The sequence below is a fragment of the Acomys minous genome (genome assembly GCF_964271855.1).
Source record: "Acomys minous genome assembly, chromosome: 18".
NCBI classification, from domain to species: Eukaryota; Metazoa; Chordata; class Mammalia; order Rodentia; family Muridae; genus Acomys; species Acomys minous.
In genome coordinates, this window is record NC_140501.1 from 11,534,492 (window position 1) to 11,557,019 (window position 22,528).

Sequence of the window (22,528 nt, forward strand, 5' to 3'; positions counted from 1 at the left end):
GACATTATTGGGAATATATGGAAGGTTGACATGGAATGGGCAATTGGGTGAAGAAGAAATGAAGATCAGGGGGAATAAAAACAAGTTTGTTTGTAAGTATGATAAGAAAACCTAATACAGTTTATACAAATTTAAATGTCTCAATGTCAAATCACAATTCTCTTTGGAATGTCATGCATGAAGGCTTCCTTGTTCAAAGGTATTGACAAAAATTGATTCATAACATTTAAGAACTGAGAACATGTTTCAGTGGGTAAAATGTTTGTCAAGTGATTCTTAGGTCCTGAGTTTAAATCTTCCATACCACTTTATAGCCACAGTAACATCTTGTGCTCATTCAGTTCTGTGAAAAGTATATCAAGGAGAATCTACAGACAGACCGTCCAACTCCAGGTATACTGGAAAAATGCAGTGGCAAGTAAGGAGACATTGTCCCAAACATGATGTGGACGATGAGGGCCAACAGAAAGTGAGCCTCTCTACTTCCTAAAGGCTGTACCTCACATATGACAACACTCACACATATAAACGCATATATTTTAAAGGAGCATTATATGGCTTTCCTATAAGTGAGATATGAAGTTCATATCAAGAAGAAAATAGCATGAGGAAGTAGCAATTTAGGTATTTTAATGACAGATGTTGCTTAAATTATTTATATGCTTTATGTTTCCAAAAATTGCTTGCAAGTTATTTCTCAGATAGTTTATTACAGGATTTTCAATGATAGCTTTGTGATTCAATCCTCATAATTAAAAGTTTCTTTACTTTTCATTCAAAAAATAAATTGAGACCAATTGGGAAACACGTATGGAAAGGAGAAAAAGAGATAAACTCAATCTCACAATATATCTAACCTTAATGTATATAAAGATATTTTGAGTTCAATAGAATCAAGATCTTAAGATCATGGGAGAAAACTCAGTGATACAGCATTGTTTTAGCTTCCTAAAGACCAAGAAACATTTTTATCACGCAGTTGGATAAGGAATATGATATGGAATGAGAATTTATATATTTTTTCTGCTGGAAACAATAGAAATGTAATTAAAATAAGTTTGGGAAATATTAGCACAGTAATGACATCTTAGAAAGTAAAAGTATTTGCAACTTGAAGATTTGCAAATTGTATGTATTTTCAAAATTACTTTGAATGAAACATTACCAGACATGTTTCACTGTCAAGGACAATTATCTAGGCAGGTTCTTCTTATTGCACACAATCTAGTATATTGTAAGTAGTAGAAGTGAAGGTCTGCCTCTGCAAGCTTGCTTTACACCAAACATCAGGGCAGGGAAAGGAGGGGGGCTATTCCAGTACTATTTAATTGGAACTCTGTGGAGTATTTCTCTGAAGAAATACTCTAAAGGACTTTGAGACTTAATTTAGTAGATTAATGAGACAGATGAGTCACTTGGAACTAAAGCTATTTTGAACCTAATCTCATCTTTCTTTGATGATTCAGAACACATTTTGGGAGCTTCATTATCAACCCAACTTATAATATACAGTGCTGATTCAAAATGTTGGATGATGGAAATATTCACAACATCATGTAATAGTGGCAATTCAGTTCATAAATAGCTAATTTTATTAGAATATGTAGTGGTATAAAGTCTCACAATACCTCTATAAGGTAATATTTTTTTCTTGACCAATTTTGAGGGTAAGACAATTGACTATATTTAAAATTAAAGTGATATGAGGTATTAAAAGACCAGAAATGCAATCCAAGCAAATCAGGGGAAGTGATTCCAATGGCATCTACTCATTACCAAACTGTACTCACAAGAGAGATTGTCTTTCAGAGTCAATAATTTGAACAGACAAAATTTTTGCTTTTATAGCAAAAAAAGCTGTTTCTCTGATGTTTGGATTAGTTCCAGTTTTTGTATGACATATTTGTGAATATAACTGAATGCAATATAGATGTTTAACCATGAAATCTAATTCAGAATTCAACAACGACTGACAACCATTTAATATTGGGAAACTACTGAGATGATTTGTATGATATAAATGATCAAAACTATATATTTTGAAATGGTCATTTGAAAATCAAGATGTTTTTGTCACTTTCAAATGAAAAAATTATCATCACTGTGATTATTTAGTGATTAGGTCAGAGGATATATCAACAAATATAGGCTCTTTAGTTTTCTTTTAATTTTAGAGTACTAACCTAGACTATTTGAGGTGTTAGGTTCCATCTCCAGTGCCATACTGGATTCTGAGGATAGGATGCAACCTGAGACCTCATAGATACTGGGTAGTATTCTCCTATTGGATTATACATATATCTTAGTATACAATATGCTTAACAGACTTAAGCCATTGGCTGCCTACCTGGCCACAAATAATACAAAAATCTGCCAGGAATTGTGATGAATTCCTAGTAGGCAGACCTTCAGTTTCTCTCCCCAGCTTCTTCTGCACATTGAAACCACATAACTTGACCCTGACAACATGACATGCTACTTACTACCTAGGCTCTGTTGTTTTTTCAAATGTTATTATTCACGTTGCCAGCAATGAACACAGTTTCACTGCTAATCATGCTCAGTCTAAGTAGGCTGAGGTGTGTGTGTGTGTGTGTGTGTGTGTGTGTGTCTGTGTGTGTGTGTGTCTGTGTGTGTGTGTGTCTGTGTGTGTGTGTCTGTGTGTGTGTGTGTCTGTGTGTGTGTGCATCCACCAGTGACCCCCATCCACAATAGTATGCCCTTAAGATATAATAATGCCCTTCATTATTATAGAGAAAAATGTCTCTTGAGGAAACATAATCAACAGTGATCTTCTTTTAAGAATGTACTCTACAGTTTTCAAATATCCAAGCTGCTGACCCCATTCTCAGTTCTCTGCCAATGATACTGTCCAGTGCCCATGAATTTCCTATAAACCATTATGTCTCCACAATTCAAATTTCCATTCCTGGAATCCTAGCCAGGAAGTTAAATAATCCTGAGTCATAATATTTTCCGTACAAATTCACTCTTCCTTGCCCTAATCATTTGCTCCACTCCTATCCTAGCGTACTCTCTTCTATGTCATATTTTTCTGGTAAGTGTTTAGCAGTGTTCTGACGTGCCCCGGGGCGAGAAGCCTCCTCCATTCTCTTTGTTCTCACCTCATGAAGCGACTGGAAGCAGGAAGAGCACAAACGTGAACTGTTAAGTCTACCTGCAGATATGGGCTTTTCTGAGTTCTAAATATTCAAGAACTGGTATATGAAGGGTAGAGAAGAGCACAAAGTAACACTGGTGTTATATTTCCACCCTAAGAATGCTAGCAAATTAAAGAAATATAACAAATCCAACAAAATTCCCTGTCCTTGGTCACAGACACTTGTTATTTCCCCAACAGGCAACTGATTTTTTAAAATGATTATTATATTCAAACACCGAGCCTGTTTTTTTAGTTGCTTGTGTTACAACACTAAAGATAATGTCTCCAACAATTCTTTAGTTAAATTCTAGTTTTCAAACAAAGGTCTTATTTGAGAGTTGTAAAATATAAAAACTCCTTTCCCCTACTCAAATCTTCCTTGAAAGACCCAAAATCTAGCTACATTCACAATCATTCAAACAGCCATTGCTCTATATAAGCCCTAGTGAAACTGTTCAAGGTAATGCTCCCCATACAGCTACGTCCAGTCACAACAGGCATGAAATTGTAGCACACAGCAGGTGTTTTATTCATTAATCTACAGTGAAGCACTAGTTATCCCTAACACACCAAGAGTCACATTCTTAAGAAATGTAATAAACATGTTTCTGTTGGGTGACTCTTCTCTAAACCTATCTTACACTGGAAAATATAAAATTAGGATTGCTTGTGAAATGTTTAAATGTTGGCACAATTGAAGTACTGAAGAGGGAAATGGCATAGAATCTGAAGAGAAATAATCTAAGTATGTGAAGGTGCCTCCATGATGAGCATGATGAATTGTAGTTGTACTCTGTAATTGAACACTTGGGAAGAAGGAAGCTTATCACAACACCTACCTAAGCAAGGCAGGGCACCAATTCTTTTTCTTTCTTTCTTCCTTTGTTTCTGTTTCTTTCTTTCCTCTCTTTCTTCCTCCTTTCCTTCATTCTTTCTTTCCTTCTTTCTTTTTTTTTTTTACCTTTCTTTCTGGTTTTTCAAGAAAAGGTTTCTCTGTGTAGCTCTGGCTGTCATGAACTCACTTCGTACACCAGGCTGGTCTTACACTCAGAGATCTGCCTGCCACTAGCTTCCAGGTGCTGGGAATACAGGCGTGTGCCGCCATGCCCAGCAATAGGACACTATTTCTATTCTTTCAGAAACTACTAAAATTGTATGAAACGTGTCCCATAATTCCTGATAGTCATGAAATGGTGTATCACACACTCTTAGATGTAGAGGCTATTGCATCCAGAATTATTTTTACAGAAAGAGATTATTCAAAAGATAGACTTCCTGAAAGAACAAGGAATGGGACAGGGAGCATATAATATTTTCAGAATTTGTTCAACAGCACAATTTCCAGGTTTGATTGGAGGGACCCTTATACTAAGTCAGACCAATGGAAATTGATTTTTTTTTCCATTGGTACAATTTGAAATATTGAATCCTAAAGGTGTAGAGAAGTTGTAAGGTTTTCCTTATTAATATTCAGTTCATTGATAACTCTCTAAAGCTGTTTGATTCTGATAAAATATCAAGGCTGTTGGATCTGGACACAGGAAGACCTACACAAAATAATGCACCAACCAAGGACAATGCAAGCAGAGAACCTAGATTCCTGTTCATGTGTGGCCAATAGACAGCTAATTCTCCATATTAGGAAGTGGAGAAAGAGACTGCCTCTTACAGGATCTCTGCTGCCCTCAAGTTGATCAGTACTCCTTAGCAGAGTGGTCCTGTAGAAACACAGAGGAAGGGCATGCAGTCTATCCAGATGATCCATGATAGGTTTTGATCCAACGGGGGGGGGGGGGGGGAAGACAAGAACCCTACCTCTCAGATGTCTAAGGGGGATGAATAGATCAGAAAAGGGAGAGAGTGTGGGAAGAGGAAGATAAGAGAGAAGAGATTATAATCCACATATGATGTGAATACATTATAATAATAATGAAATTAAAAAGCATTGTGTTTACCTATACAACTGAATATTAGATTTTAGGTCCATATATTTTATATTTATTTTTAGAAGTTGGAATTGCCATATTTATTCATGTTCTAATGATTTAAATTTAAAAATAAATAACATTCCTTCTCAGTAACTGTATATCCTATGTTTCAGATAGCCAATGGAAAATAAGCAATTATGTCACATGAAAATATCTAAAAATAAATAATAAAGAACCACAATGTAAAACCTTTCAACTTATCTACAATAAAAAATACCACTAGAAAATAATATATTCTATATTATCGAAAAGATTCCCACTATTAAATATGAGATTATTTATATAAGTTATGAGTCATAGTAGACTTGTATTTTTAAGACATTTTCAAAGATTTCCTCAGTCACAGTCATAAGAGAAGGGAGTAAGGGGAAAATGGGAGGGAGGGAGGTATGGGAGGATACAAGGGATGGGATAACAATTGAGATGTAATATGAAAAATTAATAAAATATATTTTAAAAAGAAAATAGATACATTTTTCACATAATATATTCTAATTATGGTTTCTGCTCCCTGTGCTCTTATCAATGCTTCTCTACCTCCTTTCCTATCCTGATCCACTAGCTTTCTGTCTCTCATTACAAAACAAACAGGTAGGTAAGGATTAATATTATAATATTTATACAAATAATAATATAATATAATATATAATGATGAAACAAAACTTAGTGCATCAGAATAGAACAAAATAAACAGAACGCAAATGACCCAAGAAGGCCCAAGGAACAGAGAGACCCACTTGTCTGCACACTCAGGAATCCCATAAATACAGCACATATACCCTAGACTTCAGATAAGGTTTCAGATATTATAAACACATATACACATAATGTATATATAATACATAGACATTCTTTTTAATCTATAGGACTTTTCTGTATATATTATGGCTTTTGTGTGTATATTATGAGAAGAGAGAGACACATAACTATCTATATCCTCTATATAATAAATAATTTAAAAAGAAACTAAAAAGCTCAGACAGAACATACTGAGACTGGCAACAACCAACGGTGCATTTGAGTTCATTTTCAGTTTGCCATCTACTTCTAGTCATGCAGTCTATCATTAAGAGTAATTTGCTTCCCCAGAAAGACTTCCTTGAAGAAAACAAAATTTTTACTCGAAAGTGGTTGTAAATTGCGGATAACTTCTGGGTTAGGAAATGGGCAATATGCTTGCTACTCCTTTGTGCTCTAGGAATCCTCAACCTGTTCAAATCCATGCAGGCACTGTGGATGCTGCCTCAATCTCTGTGTGCTCACAAGATTGTCAGTCTAGTTGATTTGGAGGGGTTTGTTTTTTATTGTCCTTCATCCTCTCTGGCTCTTCCACTCTTTGTGTCTCTTCATCTGCAGGGTTTCCTGAGACCGAAGGGGAGAGATTTGATGGAGACATTCCACTTAGAGCTGAATGTGCACTGCCTCACATTCTGTGTATATTGTTAGAATGTGGATCTCTCTCCTTACTATCTACTAAAGGAGAAAATTTCTCTGATGATTGCTGAGCAACGCACTGATCTGTTGAGTATAGCAGAATATCATTAAAATAATTTTATTTCTACTTTTTTTGATGTTTTTTTTTTGTTTTTGGAACATTATATTTGGTTGTGCCCTAGGTCCCCCCAAGAAAAGTCTCGGTTAATGGTATCATTTTGTCAAGTAATCCTTCAGTCAAATCAGATATTGGTCTTTCAATCCCAAAAGCTTTGTGCCACCACTGCACTAGCATGTCTTGGAAGCAAGACACCATTTTACATTAAAGGTTTTGTGGTGGCATTTGATGTTTATGTTTCACTGTTGGTAGAAATGCAGTTTAAATTCTTGTACCAAAGAACATAGAGGGGAAGGGTCTATTTATGCCCCAGCTCAGCTTCTCAATATTCAACAATTTGCATAGGTGTTGTCTCCAGAAATGAGGCCTTGCCATCAGTTGTGGAGAGCCAGCCAAAGTCTTGGCAATACCTTCGATTATTTGCAGATTCCTACGGGGCCCCCTTTGGCTCAATTAATCCAATTCCAGTGATGGAAGCTGCCACAATAGATGGACGGCCGGGGCTCAGTCCCTCAGATTATTTGGCAATTTCATTTCAATGTCCCCCATATATGTATATATTTTAAGAAGATTCTACTGTATTGTGTTTCCATACTAGCCCTCAAATAGGCCCTTTCTCCCCATTTTTCCTTTTTGCTTTGTACACTGATTTCCATAGTGGCTGTAGAAGTTTGCACTCCCAACAGCAATGGTGAGTGTTTCCTTATCTAACCACCATGAGTTGTCATTCCTTTTATTTATCTTATCTGTTCCGACAGTTTTATTTTCATATCCTTGGTAGCTAAGGAGTTAAGAATTCAGTTAAGAGTTACAGAGTCATTTGAGTTTTATCTTTTTATAAGTCCCCATTTAGATCTGTATCCCATTTTAATTGGGGGTAATTTAATTGTACTCTGTTTTATTTGTTTTCTTCATATTCACTTGTTTTAGTTTATATATATATATATATTGGATATTAACTCTTTGCAAGACTATAATAAATAAAAATATTTCCCCATTTGGTAGGCTGCTACTTTGAAAGAATTACAGTGTCTTTGCTATGCAGAATTTTTCAGTTCCTTGTCTTTCTTCCTTCTTCTTTCTTGTCTTTCTTCTCTTCTCTTTCTTTCTTTTCTTTCTTTCTTTCTTTTTCTTTATTTTGTTCTTTAATTCTTAGTCATATGGGACCCCATTTATTATTTTTTTTCATCCTAGTTACTGTGCTAATGCTCTCCTGTTCTTTATCATAAAGCAGTTGTTCCTAGGTGTGTGGGTTTATGTCTTGGTTCTCAGTTCAATTTCATTGATCAACATCTATGTTTTTGTGCCAATACCAATTTTTTTTTTGTAACTGAAATCAGGAATCGTAATACTTCCAGCTGGTCTTGAGATATTTTTCTAGATTTCAGGTGGCTATTAAGTTACTACTACTATTAAATCTCTCCAATTTTCTTTAGACTCAACTAAATGCAATGATCTTTCCTCTTAAAACTGCCTTCATTATGTCTTATTTCTGTGGGTATGTTGATTTTCTGGTTTGATATTATCTATTTCTCTTATTTGTTGAGTATAGTTAAATTCTTTAATTTATAATTCTACTTCTAGTTCCTTTTGTAGAGCTGGGTTTGTAAATGAATATTCTTTAAGTTTGCTTTTATCCTTGAGTGCCATATTTCCACTGTATAATCTGACTGGAAGTTTTCACAGATATAGTAGTCTGGGCTAGCATGTGTGTACTCTTAGAGCCTTTGGAACATCTGTCCAGGCCCTTTTGCTTTTTATAGTCTTCACAGACAAATCTGTTTTTATTTTAATGTATCTACATTTATATGTAATTTGGTCTTTACCCTTAAAATTTTTGTTTGTTTTGTTTTGTTCAATTTTTGGAGAGAGGGTTTCTCTGTGTAGCCTTGGCTATCTTGGACTCCCTTTGTAGAACAGACTAGCCATGAACTCACAGTGATCTGCCTATGTCTGCCTTCTGGAGTGATGGTATTACAAATGTGTAGCACCACACGACTCCCTGAAGCATTTAATATTCCTTCTATGTTCTTCTTGTACCTAGACAGGTGTATCCTTCTTTGGCTTAGGAAAGTTTTCTTCTATGCTTTTGTGTACCTGGGAAGCATTTCTCCTTTCTCCTTTCTATTACACCTAGGATTGGTATTTCATAGTGTTTCTGGTTTGCTGGATGTTTTGTGCCAGAGTGTTTTTACATTTAATATTAAATGGAAGGTGTCTAGTTCTTTTATCACATTTTTAATGCCTAGAATTCTATCTTCAATCTCTCCTATTCTTTTTCTGTGTCTTGACTCTTAGGTTTCTGTTGGAGTTCCTAAATTTCAATCTGCCTGCTTTGCTCAGTTTGAATTTTTTCTATTCTCTTTCCATTTTCAGGTATTAAACAGCTTTACTCATTTCTTACCATGGTTTGTTATGTTTTCATTGAATTTTTTAAGGCATGTAGTAATTTTTTTCTTTTTAAGTACTTCTATCATATTGATAAAAGCTATTTTAAATCTTTGTCTTGTGTTTCAGCTATGTTGAATATTTGGAGTTTATTATTGAAGAGTTGCTGGTCTCTAGTTGACACATAATGTCCTGGTAGATATTGGTTTTATTTTTATACTGACAACTAGGCATCCGGGTTTGTGAAGGTTGTAATTCTATCTGCTAATATCTGTTTTTGTGTTTTTTGGGTAGATTTTTTTTCTATTGGTTTCTATTGCTATATCTACTTCTTTAGACGCATGTAATGGTTGTGTGTTGCCTAGCAAAAAATTCTTCTTGTATCCTGATAGGTGTGGCTGCTGGTGATTTCCTGTGTTTCTCTGTATTGGGAAATGACACTTAGGAATGAAGATGGACAAGAATGAGGAGTTCTAAAGAGTCCATAAAAAGAAAGACAACACAACAGCTTATTCCACAAGAATCTGATTGTTCTCCTTGGAATGTGGTCAAAGGCAATAGGAAGGCTGCATGAAGAAGTCTGCAGCTGAGCTGAGTGTAAGACTGGGCAATTGGAATTTAAGAAATAATCAGAGAGATGAAGAGCTGTAGTTAGATTACTAGCTTTCTTGACTAGAGCCTATGGTTTCCCAAGGAATGACTGCTGTAGTTGGAGGCTAGGATAAAGCAACTAGCACGGAGACAGAAGTGAGGAGGAGGAGATCTACTGATCCATTGCACATAAGGATAGAGAAGAAAGGGAGACCACAGCAAGTGATCTGCTACAGAACTGGGCATGAGACTGAGAAATTGTATTTGGAAGATGTAGAAAGAGATAAAGTTCTCCCAGTAGTCTACATGATTTCCTGGCCAGGGTAGCCTATAGGTTCAAAGGTAATGCTATGTTAAGTTTTTAAAATATTAATTTAAATATGTTTATTAATTTATATAAATATATATATATAATAGTTAGATGATGGGAAACATCTTGATCTACATTGGAATTCATGGTTCTGAAGTAAGTGTGCTACTGCTTGCCTATAAACACTATGCTGGGAAACTGAGGTAGGATGATCTAAAGTTTAATACCCACCCAGTTTACCCAGTGAGTTCAAGGTCAGCTTAAGAGTCAGAGAAAGATTCTTCCACTAAAAGAAACATGGAGAGATGGAAGGAAGGTGAGTTAGAAGAGAAGAGGTGGCCAGAAATGGAGGAGGGGAGCAAGGAGAGAGGGGAGGAGAGAACAGATCATGATGGGACAGGAAAGGACATGGCTGGACAGGACAGGAGACAAAGAATGAAAATGAATAAAGATAATAGTTGGACATTCGGACCTTTTTTAAAGCACAGTTTAACTATGTTTTATATGTGGCATTATTTCACATAGTATGTGCTTATGTTGTATTGATTTTAAAGCAGATTTTCATCTAATATAATTTGTCTACCTAGCTATAATATGATATTTAACCCCTCACTATCTAGGTGAATAAGATCAAACACATGTTAATAACCCTTGTTAGGTTATTTTCCTCTGCAATTGTAAGGTATAGATGATTTGCTCAGGAAATATTCAAACAGTATTTAGAAAAAATAGGTCATAAAGATGAGAGAAGTATGGGAGAATGGGGAAATAGTAGGACCCGTAGTTGTGTGGAGAGCAGAAACTGGCTCTAACATAAAATCTGGTTCCCTCTATGTGACTGCTTCCCCTTGGTGGGGAGGCCTGGTGGCACTCAGAGGAAGGTAGGCAGTCTATCCAGATGAGACCTAATAGACTGTGATCATAAGGTAGGGGAAAAGACGCCCTTCTGTCACAGGCCTAGGGGAGGGGAATAGGGTGAAAGAGAGAGGGAGGGAGGAACAGAAAGATACAAGTGAGAGGATAACAATTGAGATGTAATCTGAATAAATTATTTAAATAAAATTTTAAAAAGAAAATTTCATTATGATGCTATATGCACCCTTTGTAATTCTAGTGACTGTATACTTTATAAAGCACAATGCTGCTGAAAATAAGAAGTCTTATTTTCAATGTATTGTTTATAAACTAATAAATTTACAATTTCCACCTTTGTCAGAAAATCTTTTTAAGATTAATATATACATATAACAAAGATATTTTTACTACTTTTCATTGTTGAAATAAATCCTGGGTAACAAAGAAAACTAAATGCTAAAGAGAAGCAATGCTCTCTATAAGATGGTGAGTTGTATATTCTCTACTGCAAATGCCTCCAAGTGTAAAAATTAGCACACCAGAGTCCTCATCATGTCATTATCTTATTCCTGACTTGTAAAAGCTCATACTGTGGGGATTTGACTAATGAAGTTTCGAAGTGCCGAACAATAACTGCTTCCTCAGAGCAGAAACTGCCAATTCAACCACAGTGTACTGAACCATAGATGACTGTGCCAAATTGTGTGTGTCTACTTTGGAAACAAGCTGTTCATTGGAAAGGAGAGAAAAATCTAAACAACAAAACATCACTTTATGTAAGTGCTGGAATACTTGAAGAATTTGATTTATTTTCCCACAATATAAAAAGAGTCAATGTAGCAGTTTCCATCTGAAGATAAAGATTAATAAACTTTGCTGAGAATTTGTGTGTGTTTGTGTGTGTCTGTGTGTCTGTGTCTGTCTGTCTGTCTGTCTCTCTCTCTCTCTCTCTCTCTCTGTCTGTCTGTCTGTCTGTCTCTCTCTCTGTCTGTCTATCTGTCTGTCTGTCTCTGTCTCTCTCTCTCCCTCTCCCCCCTTCTGTGTGTGTGTGTTGGCACACAGTATTAAGTCCAGTGTCTTACAACACTATCCACCTATCAGCCATTATTAATTTCTATCAAATTAGTATTAAAAATCTATATAATCTATATTAGAGAGTGAGTCCTTAATTATCCTAAAATCTTCTTCATTTATTTTAAAATTGATTATTTTTTCAGAAATTTTTCTGGGCATCATACTATTCCTTATGAATTCCTTTGTTTCAAATTTTGTATAAAACACATTAAATTATTTGGCAAATCAAATTGATAAGCTACAATCCACTGTCATTTAAGCCCCCATGTTAAAAAGCAGAGTGTCTTTTCCAGCAAGTTGTTCTTGCACATAAATGAATGTTAACAATGGACACAGAGATTTCAAAAAAAGCTTGTGGGAATTAGAAAATGCTTCCTAAACAATAAAGCAAACAAGCTCCCTATTGTGGGAGCTGCAGGAAAATGGAAAGTAGTGTTTTCTGAATGAGACTTTTGGAAATAGGCATACTCACCAGTGAGATTCCATGAGGAACTGTGCCAAGGTGTGTGTGTGGCAGGGGGTTGCTTTTGATTCCTTAAAGATGGAAATCTTGAAAGGTGGTTAATCGTCACATTTCTTTTTCTTGTTATCAAACATGGCCCACTTATTTTAATGTAAAACAAGGTTTTTTTTTTTTCAGTGCCAGAGTTTTATATTAAAGAACGTCTTTGACATTGTCAAATGCAGCTACGCACCCTCCATTTACCTAAAAGGATGTTACTTACCATATTACATATGCTAGAGAATGCAGGCATGCTGATGTTCAAAGATCCCAAATGATGCTTGGAAGGCAGATAGCTTAAAAGAGCCTTTTTGTCATTTTCTTTCTTCTTGAGCAGCATCATCTTTAATTACAAAATATTGTGAAAGCAACCCTAAAATATTAAATAGATGTACATATATGTACCTGTGCCTTGGTGTGTGTGTGTGTGTGTGTATGTGTGTATGTCTTTGTGCACATTCATGCATGTGTACATGCATGTGTATGTGTGTGTGTGTGTGTAAAATGTGTAGTGCTGAAGATGGAACCTATTGCTCCGTACATGCTACATGTATAGTGTAATCAGTGAGTGATTGCATTCCTCAGACAACTTATGTTTCTTGCTCTGACAAAGATTCCTTAGCAGTACACCATCCAGGCTCCTCTGAGATCTGTTCTGCATAGGATTCAGTCATGGCATAGTCAAATGTTTCCCAAATTAAATATGCCACAGACTACACCAATAATAGAGAATTCCCTCCTCCAACATCAAAAAGACATAAACAAACATTTGTCTTCAGGTCTTACCAGGAAAGTGGGACAGAGGAGAGGACATCCTATTGGGACTTTAGGTGAGAGAAGCATGGAAGAATGGGGAAATAGAAGGATACAGAGGGTCCTGAAAACCTACAAGAAAACCATTATGATGGGAGGATCTGGGTGCTGGGCTCCTGCTCAAACTATGGCACCAGGCAGGGACAATATATGCAGTAAACTTCAAACCCCTAATCAGACCAAGCCGATGGACAGAACATTCTCCACCGTTGAGTGGAGAGGGAAGTCTGACTTTCATACAAACTCTGGTGCCCCAATTTTGACCACGTCCCCTTGATGGGGAGGCCTGGTGGCACTCAGAGGAAGGATAGCAAGTCACCAAGAAGAGACTCAATACTCTATGAGCATATACAGGAGGAGGAGGTCCCTCTCAATCACAGACATAGGGGAGGGGAATAAGGGGGAAGCAGGAGGGAGGGAGGAATGGGAGGATACAAGGGATGAGATAACAATTGAGATGTAATATGAATAAATTAATAAAATGTTTTTTAAAAAACATTTATATAGTTTCTATCAGCTTGAGGCTTAATCCCAGGCATGACTCTAAACTGTATTTAAATCCCCTATTTTATTATATATGTAATAATTTTTATTTTTTAATTTATTGTAAATGTATATGTAAAGAATAAAAAATGTTTAATAAAAAGAATTAAAAATCAGCAGAGAAATATAAACTCTAATTTTTTATTTTTTAATTTATTCTAAATGTATATGTAAAGAATAAAAAATGTTTAATAAAAAGAATTAAAAATCAGCAGAGAAATATAAACTCAAATTATCTAACTATAAAAGGAGACAGACCACACAAGCCAACTGGTATAAATGCAAAATGATTGCATCAAAAATAGTATAGGCAGGCAACTTAAGATGGGCAAATGAATGAATGATTTCTTACAGTAAGACATAATTAGCCTCTTGATTTCATCCACTAAAGATGCTAAATCACTATCAAAGGTTTTAGAATGTAGCTGTTTAGCTATCTTGGCATACCTTTTGATTAAGCCCTCCACCTGGATCAAATTAATCATCTAATCATTGAATCTGAGACTGGTGTGCTATAGTGATATGAACTCCTTGCTACTTCAAATACACCAACATAGGTCTAACTTTTGGGACGGACACACACATTGTTTGCATTTATGCTTATCCTCTTACTTTGCAAAGAGGGCAACTATTTTCTGCTTTCAACTTTCATTATTTAGCCTTTAAATTTTTTCAAATGCCGCTCAATAACCCTGATCATTCTTTTTAAAATGAGAAAGTATCTCATTATATTTCTGCAAATAAGTTAGTGCCCTTTGTTGTAAATAGAAGATTACAGCTATAAATTATAAATATCAATAAAGAAGATATATTGCTGTCAAAAAAAATTTCCCTACTGATAACCCTCAAAACTGCCCCGAAATATTCTGTGGGCTTTATCCTGTAACTGATACTATGCTCTCTCTAAGACTCTTTCAAACTTCTACTAAAAGACTAACAGGTTTTTTTCCATCATGACTTTGTCCTGTTGAGTATGTGTATCAGCTGTAGATTGTGTGGAAAGTCCTGGTGAAAGAGGATAGAATCTGTGTTTATATGAACATGCACAAGGCCCATAGGTTAGTCCTGACTGCACTGACCAAACCTGTGTGAATTTTTTAAACTACTCTCATTACCAGCGGCCTGTTCCCTCCCATTGTAGTTCCTCACTCTCTTTTTAAAATGCCTACTCATGTGTACATAAACTCGGTTGAACTAGTTCTAGACCTTGCTCCCTATTGCAGTGTTAGACTAATGAATCAGAGTTGCTTTTAGACAAACACACTTAGGCATAGCTGTTTCTTGGGATTTTGGGGCTATTTTGTCTATTTGTTTATTTAGTTTAGTTTTGTTTATTTTGTCTTAGTTTGACTTTTTGCTTTTATTTTATAATTTTTTAAAGATTCTTGATTGTCTTCTAATGAGAGAGCAATAGATGGTTGTGCAATTAGGTGTTTGAAGAATTGAGGATGTTCTGGGAGAATTACGGGAAGAGGAAACTGTAATTAAAATGTATTGTATAAAACACTATTTAAATAAAAAATAAAAAAAAGTGTGCACCACAACATTAACAGCAACATCAAAAGCTGTCCTTACATTCTGCAGTATGCAGCTTTGTCCATCATGGAGAGATACACCATTATATTTTCTTCTTTGGTTACTATCTTGTACATCACTTACATTATTTTTAATAACCCAAGTTCTTTAAAATTTTTGTCATAAAAGAAAGTAGCAAGGAAATTAGGGAGTGTTTTTCATTCACCAGGGTTTCCTTTATTTTCTTACAGTTAACAACAAGTACTATTTAATTTTGATATTAGGGATATTTTTAGTAAAAAGAGCTTAATTTCCAAATAATTGTAAATCCTTAATCTCCTTAATGATATTTTTATTTTAACACATATAAAAGTAAATATGATGTGGACTGTTTTGATTGAATAATATTGTGAAAAAGCAGTATAGTTAGAGAAGGAATCATGAAGCCCCACTCCTAGATGAAGAGCTCTTTTAAGAAGGAATCATAAGCTGAGAACCGGAAATTCAAAGACTTTTGGAGTTATTTGTAGAAGCACAATTGAAATAATTACAAGTATGTGCACTGTTTGGTCCTACTTATTAATTATGCATACATCTTCTTTCATGCCAATTCTTCCAATGTTTAAAGCCCAAGCATTGCTTAGTACCAAGAAGATGGACTCAGGTCCCAGGGGCCCCTACATCTGTCCCTCCCCCTCCCCCATTGTATTACATTGATTATTTGCCTTTCCTTGCTGTCCTTCATGATGCATTTGTTACACTGAAAACAAGGCCAGTCAATGTTAACTATATTAAAATATACAAGTGAAAATTGTGTCAGCATGTAGGCTAAGTACTTCCTTTTATTATATTTTTACATCCCAATCACAGTTTCCCCTTGTCCTCTTCTCCCAGTCTCTCCCCACCACCTCCTCTCTGCCACCTCCTCCAATTCACTACTCCTCCAATTCTCTTCAGATAAGGTCCTGCCTCCCGTGGATTATCAGCCAAAATTGCCATATCAAGTTGCTATAAGACTAGGCGCCTCCCCTGGTAGTAAAGCAGGACAAGGCAACCCAATAAAGGGTCATAAAAGTAGGCAAAGGAATCAGAGAGAGCCCCTGTCCCTGCTGTTAGAGGAGTGCCACAGGAAAACCAAGCTGCATAAATGTAACGTCCGTGCAGAAGGCCTAGGACAGTAGCATGCATGCTCCCTGGTTGTCAGTTCTGTCTCAGTGAGCCTCTCTGAGCCCAGGTTAATTAATTCTGTGAATTTTCTTATTTTATTTTATTAATTTATTCATATTACATCTTGATTGTTAGCCCTTCCCCTGTTTCCTCCCATTCTTCCCTCCCTCCCACTTCCCCCCTTCTCCCCTCCCCTATGTCTGTGATTGAGGGAGACCTCCTCCCCCTATATATGCTCTTAGAATATCAAGTCTCTTCTTGGTAACTTGCTATCCTTCCTCTGAGTGCCGCCAGGCCTCCCCATCCAGGGGACATGGTCAGAAAAGGGGCACCAGAGTCCGTGTGAGAGTCAGATCTCACTCTCCACTCAATGGTGGAGAATATCATGTTCGTCGGCTAGGTCTTGGCACCAGCCAAGGAGAATCTAGGCAGTAAACTGTGAATTTTCTTATAGTGTCCTTCACCCTCTGGCACCTACAATCCTTTTCCTCCCTCCTCTGCAGGATTCAAACTCCACCTAATGTTTAGTCTATGGGTCTCTGCATCTGTTTCTATCAGTTGCTGGATGAAGCCTCTCTGATGACAATTGGGCTCTTTCTTTTAATTGATTAGCTTCAGATTACCATGACCAACTGCTCTTATTAGTACCATGGTGATCGGTGAGCCAAACATGTTCCTCTTTTTCATCTTGTCTTCCAACTTCTTCCATTGAAAGTTAAAGTTTTTGGCAACTAGGTGGAAGAATATCAAGAAAATATGCTTGATAGTCTGGGTTGGTATTTCAAAGACTACCCAGTTGGTAATTACTCTGTAAAGAAAGAATATGAACATATTATGGAAGGAGACAACTATTTATAACATCTATAACAAGGAAGAGAAAAATAGATGAAAACCAATTTTATTTTATTAGTAGATGCACCTAACAACATATAAAAACACTTTTTGTTAGTGCTTCAAACATTCCCTACATAAACAACAATTTAAATAATTGTCATAAAAAAGTAACATTATTTCTATTTATTATCTCATAGTGTTTTTTATTTATTTTCTTTTATTCTTTATTTTCATTTAATAGGTAGGTATAATTCTAGAATAACAAATGAACAGTATTTCAATTTTTAGCAAAACGTTGTAACTTTCTTCATGTTGATAAGATAAATCAATAGATTCTCAGAAAAAGATGCCCTGGTGTGCATCTAATAGTTAACAATTGTTAGGTTTTTTCAACATTCAAGCAGGAAGACAATTAAATGATTTTTTAATGAAATACTACAAATTAGTTATCTAAAATAGATCAATACAACTTGATGTGCTTCAGAGATTCTGCAACCTTACAATTCTTAAGAATTTGGAAAACAAAAGTTAAGAGAATTCTTATTACTCTGTTTCTCATGTTTATGCTAAAAAGTATTTCACACTTTTTAATTTTTAAATATGGCTAAGAATTTAAGAATTTAAATAAGCCACAACTGTTAAAAGAACCTAGGCATAGTACTTTACTTCTAAAAGTAAAATGCTTATTACTGAAATAGTGTGCTGCATTTGTATGATTTCTTTCCATTAGAAACTGCATCCGTATTTTCAAACGCTGCTTTTCCATGTTTTAAACAACACGTTCTCCGGGGTGATGCCTAAGCCTGGCATCAATTTGCCACTGCAATTAAACCAATTGCAAATCTCTTAATAGATTCATTCCTATTACCCTTCTTTGTTTATTGTCAAATGTATTGAATAAATGTGGTACAAGGATGTAGGATCACTCCCTATCTATTTCTTTTTTTTTTATCAATTTTTTAAAATTTTATTTTATTAATTTATTCATATTACATCTCAATGGTTATCCCCTCCCTTGTATCCTCCCATTCCTCCCTCCCTCCTATTTTCCCCTTATTCCCCTTCCCTTTCACTGTGACTGAGGGGGACTTCCTCCCGCTGTGTATGCTCATAGGGTATCAAGTCTCTTCTTAAATTCTTTCTACTCTGAACTTTTTCATTGACAGATAGGAAAAGCCCAGCACCTCCAGTAAAGGAACTGAGCCTTAGCATTCACCTAAGTACCATCTGTCCTTTTACACTATTAGTCTAATTCCTATTCTAATGTATTGACATTTTCCTTGCTCTACTGACAAGTTAATTTATATCTCTGTTTTGTCAAGGGAGATTTCTGTATCCACACCAGGTGAAATAGGGCCTCCCTTCTGTGTTCAACCTATTCAAATTCCCTGCTTCATTTACTTCATGTTCACATTTTATAAAAATAAAATGTATAGTTTTTATTTAGCTTTTACTTGTTCTTTTTTATTTTAGGTTTTATTTATTTATTATTTTTTTAATTTTTAATTTTTACATATACATTTATATTACTACACATAAATACAACAAAATACCTACAGCAAGAAGAATAACAAAACAATCAGGAATTATATAAATGTTGCATTCATAATGTTTCGGCTATTTGTTTTTGCCAGCCTTGTTCTTATTCAAAATCCTACAGCAGCAAAAACTCAGTAGAGCTTTATGTGCCTGATGAATTCATGTATCTTCAGCATTCAATATATGTCTAACAAATAGTGTACAATTAGTTTATAGGTTGCTGTATGAAGAAAAATAGCTCAACTCAAAATTCACAATATACAATTGGAATTGTCAATTTTGTGATTTATTAGAGGTGTGAAAACCGAGAGTGCTAGAAAGTGAGAGCTACGTTCTGATGATGTGCACTATTGCAGCAAAGAATAGGTTTCTGATTTTAATAATTCTAGTATATATGATAGAAATTTAGAAGAGACTTCATGAACAAGGAAGCATGGAATACTTGTTGTGAGATATATACAGCACATGCTCAGTGACCCAATAAAAATTAAGTCCTCACTGAATCAACTGTTATTTGAATTGGCTTTCCTTTAGTTTTCCTTCAATTTTTTTCACAAGAAAAAAAATAAAACAGAAGTGGAAGTTAAAGATCCACTAATTTTCTTTTGGTTTAAGCTTTTGATAGTCATTCTGAATCGGAGAAAATGACATTAACTATTATGCCTCTCTTCAGTCACCTAAGGGATGGAGACAAGTAAGAGAAAATGGCAGAGTGAATAGACAGGAGGATTTATGAAGAGCATTCCCTAAAGAAAAGCCTCTAGGGAAGCTGTGGACAGCAATAACTTCCCCGACCTTCAATAAAACTAATACATCATTGAAAGCCTACCGGAGTTGAAATGTAAGCCTCTATTCTTGGCCCTTTGAGCTGAACACCCTGGGTGCTAGCATATAAATAAGATAAGTAGGAAAAAAAGTCAATGATGAATGAAGATACAATTATCCTATAAATGGAAGTCTAAATTGACTATGATATATGTTGTCTTTTTACAAAACATGGCAACAATCGTTTCTAGATGTATGTCTAAGAAAACAGTAACTCAATTTTTTTCTTTTTTCCTTTTTTTTTTTAATAATTTATTCTTGTTACATCTCAATGGTTATCCCATCCCTTGTATCCTCCTATTCTTCCCTCCCTCCCATTTTCCCCTTATTCCCCTCCCCTATGACTGTTCCTGAGGGGGATTACCTCCCCCTGTATGTGCTCATAGGGTATCAAGTCTCTTCTTGGTAACCTGCTGTCCTTCCTCTGAGTGCCACCAGATCTCCCCCTCCAGGGGACATGGTCAAATATGAGGCACCAGTGTTCGTGTGAAAGTCATAACCCACTCTCCACTCAACTGTGGAGAATGTTCTGTCCATTGGCTAGATCTGGGTAGGGGTTTAAAGTTTTATGGCCTGTATTGTCCTTGGCTGGTGCCTTAGTTTGAGCGGGACATCTGGGCCCAACTCTGCCTATCATACTGTTCTGCTTGTAGGTTTCTAGTACCCTCCTCATCCTTCTACTTTGCTATTCTCCCATGCTTCTCTCATCTAGAGTCCCATTCGGATGTCCTCCCCTCCGTCCCAGTTTCCTGGTAAGTGAAGGCTTTCGTGGGACATGCCCCTTGGGCTAATATGCAGATATAAGTGAGTATATACTATTTGAGTCTTTCTGCTTCTGTGTTAACTCACTCATCATGATCATTTCTAGCTCAATCCATTTATCCACAAATTTTTTATCTTTAAATTATATATAAAGTGTTCCTATATTATGGAAGAATATATATGAATGATATGCCAATAGGAATACCTTGATTAAAAAGATGGATTTTTTTACTATTAATTTTTTTTTCAATTTATATGTGATAAAGTTGCATCCCAGATAACCCAGTGGCACATTATAATTGTCACATGTTTGTTGACACATGCCTGGGTTGTTGTTGAGTTCCAGCTTTAATCCATGGTGGTCTGATAAGATGCAAAGCATTATTTAGATCTTCCTGTATCTGCTGAGATTTGGTTAGTGAACAAGTATATGGTTAGTTTTTTAGAAAGTTCCATGCGGTCCTGAGAAGAAGGTGAATTGTTTTGTGTTTGGGTGAAATGTTCTGTATATATCTCCTCTTAGGTCCATTTGGTTCATGATGTCTATTAGTTTCATTGTTTCTCCATTTAGCTTCTGTATTGATGATCTGTCTATTGGTGATAGTGAGATGTTGACATCTCCCACTATTAATGTGTGGTGCTACATGTGTTGTTTAAGCTTTAGTGATGTTTCTTTTATGAATGCATGTGATCCTTTTATTGGGGCATAGATGTTCAGGATTCAGAGGTCATCTGGGTGTATTTTTCCCTTAATAAATGTGAAATGTCCTTCCCCATCTCTTTGATTAGTTTTGCTTATCAGTCTATTTTATTGGATACTAGATTGGCTAATCAAAATTGATTTTTGGTTCTGTTTGCTTGTGATACATTTTTCCAACCATTTACTCTCAGGTAATGCCTATCCTTATTGATGAGGTACATTCCTTATGTGCAAAAGAATAATGGGCTCTGTTTATGCATCCAATCTGTTAGCCTATGTATTTTTATTGGAGAGTTGAGTCCATTGATGTTAATGCCCAGAGATATTAATGCCCAGTGGTTGCTGGTTAGAGGTTTTGGATGGTTGTGATGGTATAGTGTGTGTGTGTGTGTGTGTGTGTGTGTGTGTGTGTGTGTGTGTGTGTGTCTATTTCCTTTCTTTTGCGAAAGTGGGCTTATTTGTTTCCTTTGTTTTCCTTGGTAAAGTTAGCCCCCTTGGGTTAGAGTTTTTCTTCTAGTATCTTCAGTAGACCTGGGTGTGTGGCTAAGTACTGTTTAAACTTGGTTTTGTCATGAAATATCTTGTTTTTTCCATCTATGGTGATTGACAGTTTTGCTGAGTATGGTAGTATCGTTTGGCATCTGTGATCTCTTATTGTCTTCAGGACATTTGTCCAGGCTGTTCTGCTTCCATAGTCTCTGTTGAGCAGTCATGGGTAATTCTGATAGGTTTGCCTTTATATGTATTCGGCCCTTTTCTCTTGCAGCTTTTAATATTTTTCTTTGTTCTGTACATTTAGTGTTTTGATTGTCATGTGGAGGGAGGATTTTCTTTTCTAGCACAATTTGGAGTTCTATATGCTTCTTGTATATTCATGGGCATTTCTTTCTTTAGGTTAGGGAGGTTTTCTTCTATGATTTTGCTGACAATATTTTCTGGGCCTTCTTTTTCTTCTATTCCTATTGTTCCTAATTTTGGTCTTTTTGTGATGTCTCAGATTTCTTGGATGCTCTATGTCAGGAGCTTTTTAGATTTGACATTGTATCGATTTCTTCAATCATATCTTCTACCCCTGAGATTCTCTCTTCCATTTCTTGTATTCTGTTGATGATGCCTAAGTCTGTAGCTCCTGTTCTCTTCTGTAGCCTTTCCATTTCTAGGATTGTATCAGATTGTTTTCTCTCCATTGCTTCTAACTCCATTTTTAGGTCTTGAATCTTCTTCTCCATGTCTTCCTGTTTAATTGTAGTTTCTTGTCTTTTACTAACTCCTTTAAGTGATTTTTTTCAATTCTTTCTCTTTTTTTCTTTGCTTCCAGATCTTTCCAACTTCTTGTTCTGTCGAATTCAAAAAAGCAAAACCAAAACAAACTAACAAACAAAAACAAAGAAACAAATGAAATAGACA